At 40.2% G+C, this 15,409-nt stretch overlaps 1 long non-coding RNA gene across 1 annotated transcript; it reads right to left on the bottom strand.

The window, feature by feature from the left end:
- Nucleotides 1-1,894: 1,894 nt before the first annotated feature.
- LOC111521946 lies at nucleotides 1,895-3,609 on the bottom strand. The gene is made up of 2 exons (XR_002725122.1): nucleotides 3,337-3,609; nucleotides 1,895-2,208 (listed from the first exon to the last, which is right to left on the bottom strand). It is a non-coding gene; the product is annotated as an uncharacterized LOC111521946 (long non-coding RNA).
- Between the last annotated feature and the right edge of the window lie 11,800 nt (nucleotides 3,610-15,409).

Raw genomic sequence — 15,409 nt, 5'->3', positions numbered from 1 at the left:
ATCAAGAAGATCAGTGACGGCTGGACTAAGCCAGCTATAAATTTTATGGCAATTTTTTAATGAGGCAAAGGAAGGGAGCTTATCAGCATTTTGGTTTTCAGGGTCAAATGAAAGAAAGCAGGAGAGAGCAAGAGAAAGGAATCTAGGGTACCTGGTGCTAAGAGAAGGAAATGGGAAAAGAGTGAGTAAAAAAGGAAGAGAAAAATCCCCAACTGAGCAGAAGGCAAGAAGCTAGAGGCTTATACAGCCTTTAGCTTAAGGGCAGAAAGTTGTAGTTTGGTGTTTTCCTCAAGGGATGCCTGCAGAAAGATTTCTCTGCCAATGTGACCTTGGAAACTAAAAATGGATCACAGCTTTGGTGTTTGGGCTGAAATACACAAGAGAAAAGTGGGAAACAGATAAGAAATAGATTGGGTAGAAACACCAAGTAGCAGAAGACAAACCATACCTAAAAGATACAAACTAGGGCAGGTTGTCATGATTATTAAGACCCATGTTTCTTTCGCCAGTCCTCACCACTACAGGACCTTCTCTGGAAAAAGGGTGTTTTTTTTTTTTGTTGAGGGGTGGGGCTTGAGGGGGGTGTTTGAGATGGAGTCTCATTCTGTCGACAGGCTGGAGTGCAGTGGCGCAATCTTGGCTAACTGCAACCTCTACCTTCCTGGTTCAAGTGAGTCTCCTGCCTCAGCCTCCCTAGTAGCTGGGATTACAGGCACATGCCACCACGACCAGCTAATTTTTTGTATTTTTAGTAGAGACAGGGTTTCACCGTGTTGGCCAGGATGGTCTCGATCTCCTGACCTCGTGATCTGCCAGCCTCAGCCTTCCAAGGTGCTGGGATTACAGGTGTGAGCCACCATGCCTGGCTGGAAACAGGTTTTCATACTTCTTTGGAAATGGAAATGTTTTGCCAACTTAGTGGAGAAGGCTGGCATTTCCATAGGGACTATGAAAATTTATTCTGATTTAATAAAAACCTGAACAAGCCAAAGTGAAACAGAAGCTCAATATTCCAAACTAAATTAGACATTTTATTAATCCAGTTAGAGGTCATTGGCCAACTGTAAATTCAGAATAGTGATTTGGAAAAGAGAAGAAGTGGGGAGGGGTAAAATACCCTGAGAATCTGACCTTCATCTGCAGCTGGGCCAGGTAGATGGGAACCTTGACAAAGGAATGATGCAGGTACTTGGGCTGGGTGTGTTTAGTGAGTTAACAAGTAATCTTTAAAGCAAGAATCAGTGTCCGTGCAGAAAACAACTAGCCTCTAAACAGCAAGACTCTGGCTGGCATCAAGCCTTGGTGTTCAGTTGGTCTGACCTTTGATGCAAAACTGAGCTCTGTTCCTCAAGATATCCCCACTAGCTTTTACGTGTGTTCTTACAGATGTTTCACGTCTTTGACTTTTGCCTTTACCGATGGCTTTAACTTTATTATTTAAGATCTTGTCTTGTCACTTTCATTGTCTCAAAAAAAAGGAGGTCACAGAAACCTTGTCTTTTCTAAGGAAATTTAATAAAAAAATCTGCAAACTTGTCTCTGTTACCTAAGAGGCCCTTTTTGAATTTTCCATTATACGCCAGTGGGAAAAACCTAAGAAAAACCGAAGGAAGTCCAGAGTTTAATTTTTTAAATTAATCATCCATAAAATAAAGTAGATTGGTTTACTATAGAAACAAGGATTCCAGTCATATTTAACTGCAGTGTCGGGTGAGAGAAGAGTGTTCAAAGTAGTGACGAAGGTGGTTAGGGGTGGGGTAATATTGAGCTGTCATTTTTCTAGCATTCTATAGAAAAGATAAGAAATCAGAGATTTTGGATAATTATTAACGTTATAAGTCAGACAAAACTTAGGAGAAACAAAGCAAAATAAAAACACCCTGTTATTTAGTCCCTGAAAATTTTTTACTTACCAAAAAAAAAAAAAAAAAAGATAGCAAAGACAAAAAGAAATAGTTAAGTGAAGAGACAGACAATTCAAGTAATTTACTGTAAGGAAGAACAATCAACTTTCACAAAAAAAAAAATCCTAGAGCTATAACTGGACATTGCAAACACTTTATGTATGGGTTCTAATTTAGAATTTACTTGCTTGAACCCAAATTCTCATGCTTCTATGTGCCCGTGAAGAATGATAAGTTCTTCCCTCTGTGAGTCAGATCCCAAGTCTGCCATATTGTTTCTGGTTCAGATTTTCTTCCTATAGGTCTGTCAAAAGCAAAAATAAAGAAGAATCACTGGAGTGGGAACTAGAGGCCTTCGGTTCTTGCTCTGCTTCTTGAACTAGCAGTTAACAAATATACCAGGTTACATTTCTGGGTAAAGGTTAGTCTGACAGATGAATCTTCTGAAGTGATATCCTTGGACAAATTACCTAAATCTGGGCCAGCTTCATGGGCATAAAATCTGTGCGGTCTCACAGAGTCCCATACTTAAAAGGGATTTGTGCTTAGTTTAATGCCCTGCTGTCACCATCTTAGTAATTTTTTAACAAGGGACTCCACAGTTTTGTTTTGTGTCTGGCCCATTAACTTATGCAGCTGGTCCTGCCTTAACACTGCGCAGCCTTTGCTTCCTTTTCTTTAAAATCAGAATTGGAAGAGCCCCAGGATCATTTCTACTTTAGGAAGTGATGATACAAACCCTTCAGGGTTGTCTGGCATTTAGACAGCACAATGCCACAATCACGGTGAGGAGACTTTTCCGGGATCTGTTTCCAGGACATAGTCTCATTCTTAAATTGGCCACCGTACCCCATGATGGAAACTGCAAGACCTACCATGCCAGGGATTATCCTGCTCCCTCTTTCTCCTCTCAGTGACCAACCTCTCATTATAGCACCACTGACTAGCCGAGTGTTGCCACAAGAATGCTGCAAACAACCACCCTCAAAACTTAGAGGCTTAAAACAGCAGCCATTCTTGCTGTTCTCAAGTTCACAGTTAGCTAGTGGGTTCTATTGATCTGGGTCAGGCCTGGCTGATCATTTCTTTGACCATAGCCATCTCTCTCTCCCATGTTTCAGATGGCCTCAGCTGGCACACCTCAGCTCTGTGCCTGTGGTCTCTGTCCCTTCGGCAGGCTGGTCAGGGCTAATAGAAGCAAAGGTTAAGAGACGGAGCAGAAGCAAGCACGGCTTTCAAGGCATCTATAAAATGAGGGTAACCAGATTCACTCTAAAGCCCCTTCCGCTCTGACATTTTCATAGTCCACAGGCTCAGTTCTCACTCCAACCAGTTTCCAACTTCCCCTTCCTCTTCTGAACCAGACACCTGTCTCTACATCCTATATAGGGCATTTAATCGTAGACTGGTGAAAGTAGTCAATTTAACTTACTTCAATCTTTATAGCTTTGTCAGGTCCTGTAATTCCTGTAATTCTCAGGGGAAGAAGTTTAAGTTTCGCTCAGCCATGCCAGAAACCCCCTTTCTAAAATTGAACGAGTAGCAAAAGGTTTATTTCCCAGATCCACGTGTATGTCTCTGTGGCTCCTTTATCTCCACAGAGCAGAATCCTTTTTGATTTCAACGTTCTCTGCGCCACCCCCACCCTCACATCAGACTGCATCAAACACTCACAGTCCAGCCAAACCACATTGGCATGGCTCACTGCAGGCCTTTGAGCAGGGCAGCATTCTTTTAAATAAATGAGAGGGACAGTGTGTTCTTGCTGAAGCCTGCAAGGTCCTGTCAGCTTTACGCTTGCTGATTTACATGGCTTTTGAAAGACATAACCATAAAATTTCACTCCAAAATTCACTCTGTCCAGTCAGATCTTTGCCTAGGCCTGGCAATTTTAATTTATCAAAGTAATGAGATAATAGTTTAATTTTTCCCCTTGTTGTATGCCCCTATAATCTTCATAATTCATAATACAGCTGTTTCTCCCAGTAAGCTCTTTGATGGGTGTCTATGATCTATATCTTGTTTTATTTTTTTCTTAAGAAATCATTAAAGTGAAGAAGCTATTCCTATAAGGATCTGTAATCCTAACGTGTAGAACCAGTAAAGCAGCACAGAGCGGGATAGTGAGGTAAACATGCTCCATGTGGCTTTCCGGGCACATACACTAGCTGCTTTTGCCACTGGTTCAGGGAACAGGAGCTAAATTTGGTCTGTATTATTGTGTTTTAAGCTGAAAACTGATTCTTGGCTGGCAGATACGCCTTTCCTTTTCTTTCTTTTCTTTTTTCTTTTTTTTTTTTTTTTTGAGATGGAGTCTTGCTCTGTCACCAGGCTGGAGTGCAGTGGTGCAATCTCGGCTCACTGCAACCTCCGCCTCCCGGGTTCAAGTGATTCTCCTGCCTCAGCCTCATGAGTAGCTGGGACTACAGGCGTGTGCCACCATGCCCAGCTAATTTTTGTATTTTTAATAGAGACAGGATTTCACCATGTTGGCCAGGATGGTCTTGATCTCTTGAGCTCATAATCCGCCCACCTCGGCCTCCCAAAGTGCTGGGATTATAGGCGTGAGCCACCATGCCTAGCCAGATATGCTTTTTCTTTGCACATTCATTTGTGTTTCATTGTCTCAAAAATTAACTTGTCTTTTCAAATTAGGAAATCTTCAACTAAGCCAACAAAAAAAAAAGAGAGGTGATAATAGAGGACCCGCCAGTCTGTCTCCTGTTTCCTCTGCAGTGGTTTTTGTCATTTTGCTGCATGTGTCCATGTTGGCATCAGGTCGGAGCAACACAGCAGGTTCTTTGGCTCTCAACGTGGTCTTTAAAAGTCACTAATATTTTGTCCTTGGTCACCTTGCCTACCCTTCAGTTGCTTTTCTCTATGAAATCTAGTGCTCTGTGCGTTGTAGTGCTTTCTCCAATAATTAGAAAAGAAAAACAGAATCTCCAAGTTCTTAGATCAGGGCCTGTTAGGTGGGTAGGGAGGGAGAAAAGGGGCAAGGACGGTCACAGCCAGCCTCACATTTATAAAAGTCTTCACATTTTCACTTTTCTTGCTTATAAATTAGTTTATATATATGAAACCACAAAGATACAGAATTAAAAGCAGGCATTAATCTTATGCCCTATTCTGGTTCCAATGTACTTTAATATTTATAAAATGATAATTATCTTTAAAATAATACTCTCTTGCAACATACCTACTGTGACAAAAGTTTTCATTTATTTAATGAAAATATTTAAAATATTCTGTAAATATCATCACTTTATTCTGGCCTATTTTGTCTTTTAAATAAACCATGAGACTCAAATACTCAAGGTTGTTGGAACTTCTCTTAACTTCTGAAGGGCCCTGCTTTGGACAAATTAGTTTTGTTTCACTGTGCATTACTAACCTCTTCTAAAGAAAACCATAGAGTAGAAGAAATGTGGCTCACATGTTTGGGGTAGAAGAAAGAGGTAGGCACTAAATCAGGTAAAATATAGTCAAGAGCTTAGGTCCTGACAAGGGCTGGTATATCACTTATAGAAAGATCAAGGCTGAGAACACACCATCTTGAGATGGAACCCTCTGAGCTCCCTCTGGATTTCCTTCCACAGGTCACTTTAGCTTTCAGAATGTTGTGTCAACACCTTGGCTTGGCACATAAGAATCTTCACTACTTGGCCACTGACCACTGTCCAGCTCTTTCTCTCTCTCCACTCTTCTTCTCCGACCCTTTGCTTTGGTCCTATCACGACAATCTTAAAAATGCTATTGAACACTCCCTGGTCTTCATACATGCCCTTCCTCCTGCCCGAACTGCCCTTAAACTCTTATCCATTCATCATAAAGCAAGCAATCTGTATCTTATGCCTCTGGGCCCCAGTAGAACCCTGGGAATATTTCCACCACTTACAATTCTGTATTTTAATCTTTACTTTACCTGTCTGTTATATTTTTTGAAAGAAAGGCTATATTTTCATAATTGTTTTATTCCTCTTTTATAGTAAAATGCATGGTACATGACAGAGTCAATAGTGAACAAATGCATAAATGCATGAATAAACAAAGTAGACCAGAAACCTATTAGAAATACAGAATCTCAGGCCCCACCCCCAGATCTACGAAATCAGAATCTGCATTCTAACAAGCTCCCCAGGGAATTTGATTGCACATTCAAGTTTGAAAAGCACTGATCCAGCTTACTCTGCTCTCTCAGTTCTGTAAACATCTGGAGTACTGATTGTCTAAGGTTCTGGGTTTGGTAATTGTTAATGTACCTGTGTTGCACTCTGTTTAACTGATTTGTGTGAGTGTGTGATTGTGTATGTTACTGTACGCTCACACACTTCCTTGCTTGTCTCCTCACCCAGAAGGCTACATGGGGGGCACTCTTGACATTCCGTCACTACTCCTGTCAGCACCCAGAACTAGGTACTACCCAGAGTATTTTTAATCTTCCTGGAGAAATATCCCATAAAAAGATAAAATCTGCTACCCAAGCAATGGGCAAAGTGTTGGGGATGAGTGATAGACATGGAAAAGAGCACTAGCTTTTATTGAGATTCTACTAGTAGGAAGTACTGTTGACACTGTATGTACTATATCTCATTTAACCTTATGTAATGAGTTAGGAATCATAACCCCGATTTTACCAATGAGGAAAACTAGGCTCCTAAGTATCCTCAGTCTCACACAGATAGTCATGGAACTGGCATTTGAACACTTCTTATTCTTCTTCTTTGAAATTCTTGTAAAGAATGCACAACATAACATTTACCATCTTAACCATTTTTAAGGGTAGAGTTCAGTATTGGTAAATAGCTATATATTTGCATTGTTGTGCAACAGATCTCGAGAACATTTTCACCTTGCAAAACTGAAACTCTATACTTTCGAATACCAGCTCCCATTTTCCCCTATCCCTACCACTTATTTTTATAACCTAGTGAAAGGTGTTATTTTGCTCATTCTTCCTTATCTTTCTTCCACCTTCTCCCCATTCTCATGGTACTGTATTTTACACAGCTCTGGCTTATCCAAATAGCAATGAAAGCAACCTGAAGATCCTAAGGTCTCGGGATGTTACCTTCCCTATGGAGTCTGTGGAGTAAGCAACAGGGTTTGCCAATGGAAGAAAATCAGAGGAAAGTGATTTGATTCTTGTAATGTTGGAAATTAATCTGTATACTTTCTCTATGTTAAGGGAAGCTTTGAATACCGACCATTATTTCATTGAAAAAAATCAGTCATGCCTGTCTAAAATGATCACTTTGCCATCAAGCCACATTCCTGAGGCCAGGATTCTAGTATTGTAGCCTTAGTGACAGCATCCTTCTGAAGCACCATGAGGGTAACACACATGCCCAGTCCAGAAAAACTCTGTCTCGTAACACACATGCCCAGTCCAGAAAAACTCTGTCTCGTTGCCTTGCCTGCTGTATGGGATTGCTGCCGACACCAGGCAAACACTCCCTGAAGGTGAGGTAGAATGAGATAGAACTGTGGCCCAGGGTGCAGGTTTGCACATCTTTGAATTGCACTGTTGTTATCTTATTCTGTCTGATATAATGTTTGTAACTTTGGCTTGTATGATTTTTGCATAATTCAATTTAAATACATTTTTTTATTAGAGATTCAAAAGCAGGAAAATATTTATGTTGCATATTAGAAAGCAATAATGTCCTAGAGAGAGTAGGTATAAATGTCAAGAGAGGAAACAGACTTCCCCCAGAGCCAGCTGTCTCCAGAGTCCTGCGTCATTGAGAGCACATCATGCAGTGATGGGCTTGTACTAGGCAGCTGGCATCCCCATGCTCCAACCTGTAGGAACACAAAGGTCATGTTTCCCCATTTTTTTGGATTTCATGTCACCAAAGATGACAGACTAACTAACTGCAGCAAGGGTCCACCAACCCTAAGTCACTTATTGTAGATCCTGAGCTCTGTTGTCTGATTTTAGTGAGAGCAGGAATTTCCTGTCTGAATTCCAAAGCCTCAAGGGAATGCCTAAGTCAGCAGACCTGGGTTTAAACCTAACTTTAGAAGCAATAGCTCAATGACCCTGAGTGACATAACTATTCTGTGATTCGGTTTATTAAATGAGATAAGTTGAAGGAAGCAAATATATTTCCTGAATCGCTTAATAAGTGTTAGCTATTGGTATTTTTATTATCTTATTATTGCGATTTTTAATAAGAAAGCCTGGACTAGAACTTATACTAAGGACTGAAAACTATAGCCAGTGTACCAAATCAGGCCTACCTATTGTATAAATCAAGTTTCATTGGAATACATACATACCCATTTGTCTGTATGTACTCTGTGGCTATTTTCAAGCTACAATGGCAGAATTGAGGAGCTGTGTGACACAAATCAGATTTAGAAGTCTGGACTTTGGAGTAAAGAGATAAAGGTTAAAGATTCACCTTGCTCTTCCCTAGCTGGATAACGCTGCGTAAATCATTGCAACCTGAACTTAAATTTCTTTATTTGTAAAATGTCGTTAATAAGAATATCCACATTACGTATTAGTAGTGAGGATTAAATTAAACAACTCATATTTAAGCTGTATGTAAGTACTTAAGTCCTATAAGAATTCATTCATTCATTCATGTGACAGACACTGGACCAGACACAGAAAATTCAAAATGAAAAAAATCAGAGATAGTCTGTGACCATCAGGAGTTTATCTGCTGGGAGGGAAAATAGGCTGCTTGATGCAAGGTATGTTTCCTTATTCATCAATCTCATTATCATTAATTTGTAAGATGGTCAGTTTGAATTGTGAAAGCACACATGCTTATACTTTATAATTCTGCCTTTGGCTCAGCCTGGGTCAGAGATATTAACTTGTACATTTTTCAGTATTTAAGTTGTTTATTTGCTTTTCTTCAAACAATGAATCAGCCAAGTCCTTCAAAAGAAACATATTCACAGAGTTAGACAAGTTGCCTGGTGAATGTGACACATGCAGAAATGCCCACAGGATGATTTAAGCCTTTGTACACTTATAAAACAAAGTTCAACCAAGCAAAATGGTGCTCTGCAAGAAAAATGCACAGACCAAATATAAATACACATGAATCCAGCACAGACTCCAAAAAAACAGCTGAGAAAAGAATATGCCATCGAATTTTTTTTTTCTGTCGTTTTTTCATTTAGAGAACATTAGTTTCTGGAAAATTACAAAGAATAAGCAGGCAAAAATAACTTTGATTGAAAATGTTCACCTCTAAATAATGTTTCAGTTGAATGACAAAGAACTGCTTATTTGTTCTAATTCTAGGCCAATGTCCCATGACACTTTTATATGTCAATTTACCTAGTATAAATATGCATTAAGAACACATCACTCCTCACTAATTTTATTAATAAGTTTCTTCTCCTTGAATTTTCACTACACTGGAGAAAGACTAATAGTGTGTTAAAGATTTATAATCTAATAAGAGATCTACCAATTTTTCTATTAAAAGAGTAACACTCTCTTAAAAGAAAAAAAAAAAAAAAGGCTCTCAGATGCTGATCAGTCTACAGGCGAGTCTCCCAAGTCAGTCATCTGACCATGATTTTTACGCCCTGTGCACAAAAGGGACATTTAGTATGAAAGCAGTAAACGAAAACTAGGGGCTGTTGTCAAAGTGTCAGCCATTGTGCTCATATTAATAACCACTGCAGCTGTCTGAGGCTCAAATTAGAATCTTTGAAACAAGTTAAACACTTCCAGCACTATTTAGAGCCATTTTAAAGAGAACAACAAAATTTTATGTTGAGATATTTTACTAGGTGGCCTTTAAAATAAAAATCTCTTTAAAAACCAAAACTAAACTTTTTGAGATGCCATTATCTGAGAAATCCTCATTTCCTATTAACTAAATATTCCAAAAGCTGGATTCAAAAGCATATTAATTTATTATGCACATGTGCTCACATGAACTCACGTAAATTCTTAGAATCTAAAAATAGAAAAGCACTTTCCCTGGGACTGGTATGCTTCTCCCATATAAAACATCCCAAACAGAGTAGTGTTATTCCCAGCTACTTATTCTGGCATTGGAAGAGAACAACCATTTTTAGCAAAGACAGATGTTGGAGCCAGGTGACTGTGTATCTCTGAACCTCCTGGATTGAGGAAGAGGACCAGCATCCTTTCAAAGGAACTGTTCCAAATGCACATCAACTACAAAAAAATGCATCCATCTTGGGATTGAAGAAAACCTGTGACCTAATGCAGATGAGCTGGCAATGTGTAAGTCACTCACTCTGTCAGCTGCTTCAGAGGGACAGCATGAACTTCAAATCATACTGCTTAGGTTATTCAGATGGCCTCTAGGGACTTATAAGGGGAAAACGTTCTGTGTTAAAGTTCTGAAATAAACTTTTTGAAATGCACAGTGACAAGACACAGCCCAATACCTGGGAGCAAATAAACTGATTTCCCAAACATGGAGAGACAGCTAAGTGTTTTATTCGAATGACAAGTCTATTCACCACCCTCTGACAGTTTCAATCTAACTCGTTGAAGTCCAAACTAAGTAGATGAATGTGCTATTCCATTGTTCCCTTTAAATTTACACTATTGTGAAGCACCAGAGCTACTACTTGGGAGTCAGAAATCCCTGGTTCTACTGGTTTTGCCCTTACCTTTGTCTACCTTACGGGTATTAGAAGAACAAATGGATACTATATATAAAAGCATTTTGAAAAGTATAAAGTAATGATCTATTTATTAGATAAACATAGATTAACTCCCTACTAAGTACCAAGCATAACTGCAGATGTCATTCCATCCTTAGAACAATGCTGCCAGATAAATATTATGACTCCACTTTTACAGATGAAGAAAATGAGCCTCAAAGAAGCTATGTAACTTACCCCATATCATACAGCAGTGACACGAAAAGCTAAGATTCAAATTCAGGGCTTTTCAGTCCAAATGTAGGTCTACTTACTCCTATGTCAAGTCTCTTCTAAATTTACACTAATATGTGAAAGAATGCTAACATTTAACTGTCTTATATAAAACTCCAAGTTAGCAGGTGACCTACATACTTGAACTCGGGGTACCCTAACCTTCTAGTGTGGGAGAAGCTTCTTTTCCTTTCCTTGAAACCTGAAAGAATGGTGCTCACAGGGAGCTGGTCAGTACAAGTGAGAGAGAGGGTAGTGCTGTTCCTGCATGACCTGCCCCTGGCACTTTCAACCAGGAAATATGGTGCAGCAATGAAGATATTGCTGGTAATCAGCTTGGAGAGCTGCCATGTAAGCTACAAAGTACACTGGTAACCTTGCATCTCTTAATCAAGGATCTCTGCCCTTTTGCAAGGAAGTGCAGGATGTAAGAATTTTATGGAGTCCTGATGGAGAAGTTTGGGGAAGGAGCTTTTCTTGGGACCCCTTAAATGTCAAGATATACAAAATGCCCAGTAATGCCAACATGGTTGCAACCTAAAACTTTTGAGTATATTCATCCCATAAGCTATACAGGCATGACTTAAGTACAGGGTACTTAGTTTTATATTTTCCCCAGTTCCCACATAGCTTAACAACTCTCCTTCTTATTTTGAGCAGACAATGACATTTTAGACTCATATGCACAACCCTAAGGCCATAGAATGTATTAGTTTGTTCTCACGTTGCTATAAAGGACTACCTGAGACTGGGTAATCTATGAAGAAAAGAGGTTTAATTGACCCACAGTTCTGTAGGCTTAACAGGAGGCATGACAGGGAGGCCTCAGTAAACTTAGAATCATGGCAGATGGTGAAAGGAAAGCAGAGAACTTCTTCACATGGTAGCAAGAGAAAGAGAGTAAAGGGGGAACTGTCACACACTTTTAAACCATCAGATATCATGAGAACTTACTCACTATCAAGAAAACAGCAAGGCAAAATCCTCCCCTATAATCCAATCACCTCCCACCAGGCCACTCCTCCAATTTGAGATTTGGGCAGGAACACAAATCCAAACCATATCATTAGACCCCAGCTCCTCTCAAATCTCATATCATTCTCATACTGCAAAATACAATTAACCCTTCTCAACAATTCCCCAGTCTTAACTCATTTCAGCCTTAACTCAAAACTCCACAGTGCAAAGTATCATCTGAGATAAGTAAATTCCTTTGGCCTGTGAGCCTGTAAAATCAAAAACAAATTAGTTACTTCCAAAATACAGTGGGGATACAGGCATTGGGTAAATGCTATCATTCCAAATAGGAGAAATTGGCTAAAACAAAGGGGCTACAGGCCCCATGCAAAAAAAAAAAAAAAAAAAAAAAAAAAAAAAAAAAAAACCAAGAGGGCAGTCATCAAATTTTAAAGCTCCCAAATAATCTTCTTTGATTCCATGTCTTACATCTAGAGCATGCTGATCCAAGAGGTGGGCTCCCAAGGCCTTTGGCAGCTCTGCCTCTGTGGCTCTGCAGGGTACAACCCCTGCAGCTGCTTTCATGGGCTAGAGATGAGTACTTGTGGCTTTTCCAGGTGCATAGTGCAAGTTGTTGGTGGATCTACCATTCTGGGGTCTGGAGGACAGCGGCCCTCTACTCACAGCTCCACTAGGCAGTGCCTCAGTGGGGGCTCCAACCCCACATTTCCCCTCCACACTGCCCTAGTAGATGTTCTCCATGAGGGCTCTGCCCCTGCTGTAGATTTCTGCCTGAACATCCAGGTATTAGCATACATCCTCTGAAATGTAGGTAGAGGTTCCCAAAATCTCGATTCTTGCCTTCTGCATATTCACAGACCCAACATCATGTGTAAACTGACAATGCTTGGGGCTTGCATCCTCTGAAGCCATGGCCAAGCTGTACCTTGGCCCATTTTAGCCATGGCTGGAGCTGGAGTAGCTGGGACACAGGGCACAATGTCCCAAGGCTGCACAAAGCAGCTGGGTCCTGGGCCTCACCTACTAAACCATTTTTCCCTGCTGGGCCTCTAGGCCTCTAATGGGAGGGGCTGCTGCAAAGGTCTCTGAAATGCCCCGGAGACATTTTTCCCATTGCCTTGGTTATTAACATTCAGGTCCTCCTTACTTATGCAAATTTCTATAGCAGGCTTGAATTTCTTTTCTACCACATGGTTGAGCTGCACATTTTCCAAACTTTTACACTCTGTTTCCCTTCTGAATATAAGTTCCAATTTCAGATCATCTCTTAGTGAATGCATATGACTCTATGCTGTTAGGAGCAGTCAGGTCGTATCTTGAACACTTCAATGCATTAGAAATTTCTTCTGTCAGATGCCATAAATCATCTCTCTCAAGTTCCATGTTCCACAGATCTCAGGAGCAGGGGCACAATGCTTCCAGTCTGCTTGCTAAAGCACAGCAACCGTGACCTTTGCTCCAGTTCCCAATAAGTTCCTCATCTCCACCTCAGCCTAGATTTCATTGTCTATATCACTATCAGCATTTTGGTCAAAACCATTCAACAAGTCGCTAGGAAGTTCCAGACTTTCCCACATCTTCCTGTCTTCTTCTGAACCCTCCAAACTTTTCCAAACTCTGCTTGTTACCCAGTTCCAAAGTTGATTCCACAATTTTAGGTATTTTTATAGCAGTGCTTCACTCTTCTGGTATGTTTTCTGCTTTCTCTTCTGTTTCTAATCTGCTTTTATCCTGCTATACAGAACTACCTGAGACTAGGTAATTTATGAAGAAAATAGGTTTAATTGACTCACAGTTCCATAGGCTTAAAAGAAGCATGACTGGGAGGCCTCAGGAAACTTACAATCATGGTGGAAGGTGAAGGAGAAGCAAGGACCTTCTTCACATAGTAGCAGGAGAGAGAGACAGCAAAGGGAGAAGTGCCACACTTTTAAATCATCAGATCTCATGAAAACTCATTCAGTATCACAAGAACAGCAAGGGGGAAATCCACCCTCATGATCCAATCATCTCCCACTGGGCACCTCCTCCAATTTGACATGAGATTTGGGCAGGAACACAGGACACAAATCCAAACCATATCATAGATGAATATGAGTCAAGCAATTCTGTTTAGGAGCATGAGTCGGCCTCAGAAACCAGCTTACCTGAAGGCTTCTGTGTGTATGTGTATGATCACATGTGCATACACACACACACACCCACACACACACACATCTCTGTATATCCATTGCACAAACTACCTTCTAGCCTCTCAAAGCCATAACTGAGGACTGCAGAATCACCTGACATAGGCTCAGGATAAATTGCAGAACCAAGTGTGTTGGGAGCTTCCAAGTCTATTCCAAGTTGCAGCTTCTTCTCAGGCAGCTGCTACGGCTCCCAAGCTGATATCGGAGGGCCCCATTACTACCATCAGCACAGAGTCCCTGATCCAGGCAATGGCCCTGAGGACTTCTTAGCAGTTGATATGCCCTGTCACTGGGAGGGAAAAAGTTGCCTTGTAAAATGGCTCCTTTCATTTATAACATTAACTCCACAGCCAGAATCAGAATCTGTTTGGATTTCCTTCACTCTTCAGCAAGTCAGTGAAATGCTTTTCATTTTCTCCCATCTCCAGGGAACTTCCGTTACAACATTTATCAATGAGAAAACAAAATAACTCTGGACTCACACCTGTAGGATGGAGCTGGAAGGTGATAAAATAGCATTCATTCATTCTGAAACAGAAGAATTTTACACATTGTATGGAGTTAATGTTAAATGTTAAATGTTAATGTTAATGCAAAAAGCAAAGAAACTAAAGTCCTGAAGCCTTTTTCCCCTCTCCTTGCCCCTTCCCTTAAATATGGAAACAATATCCACAGTGTCCACGTGAGAGTTCCCTTAAATGAACTGCTTGAGTAAAACTTTGCTGCTGTGGGAACCACCTTTGAGTAGATATCGCCAGGACCAAGCAGGTCTGGGAGATGCTAGGAATTCTCATGGACGATTATCTGCCTTGATCCAATTTAGAGCCTTCAGCATCCCCAACCCTTCTGATTTTGATATCTGTTGTTCCTGACATCATTCCTCCTTATTACCCGCTTATTACCTCTCCTTCTTCTTTCCTCTCTATATCCTTATACTTGTGATCCTGATCCTGGACTCTGCCAACCTGATTCTAAAGATTTTCTTCCTTAACAACTAGGAATTAGAGCTGTCTACTTAAAATGCATTATGCCTGCAATTTCCAATGAAAATCAAAACTCATTGAGTAAGAACTCAGTCTATTCCTAGTCACTGACCAAATGGCAAAGATGTTTATTTCTTTTGAGCATTTACAAGGACTTAAAAGCAATTGGCTTGAAACTTGATTTGGGGAGTTCTTTTACAACAATTTGTTTTAACAGGCCAAAAAAAAAAAAAAAAAAAAGATCAAAATGTTCATGAGAGGCCACTTTGTCTGTCTTTCTGGAATTCTGTGCTTTCACACATTAATGTTCAGGTCCTGTGGACGAAACAAACTGATGTAAAGACAAATAACTTCTTATGGTCAAATAAGTATTCTAATATATGGGCAGGAAAAAGAGCTATAAAATGAGAAACTGTCTTCACACTTACTTTGATTGCTACTTTTGTTCTTCTCTCTCTTT

Source organism: Piliocolobus tephrosceles, chromosome 9 (assembly GCF_002776525.5).
Source record: "Piliocolobus tephrosceles isolate RC106 chromosome 9, ASM277652v3, whole genome shotgun sequence".
Taxonomy (NCBI): Eukaryota; Metazoa; Chordata; class Mammalia; order Primates; family Cercopithecidae; genus Piliocolobus; species Piliocolobus tephrosceles.
This window is presented reverse-complemented; position numbering and strand designations above follow the sequence as displayed.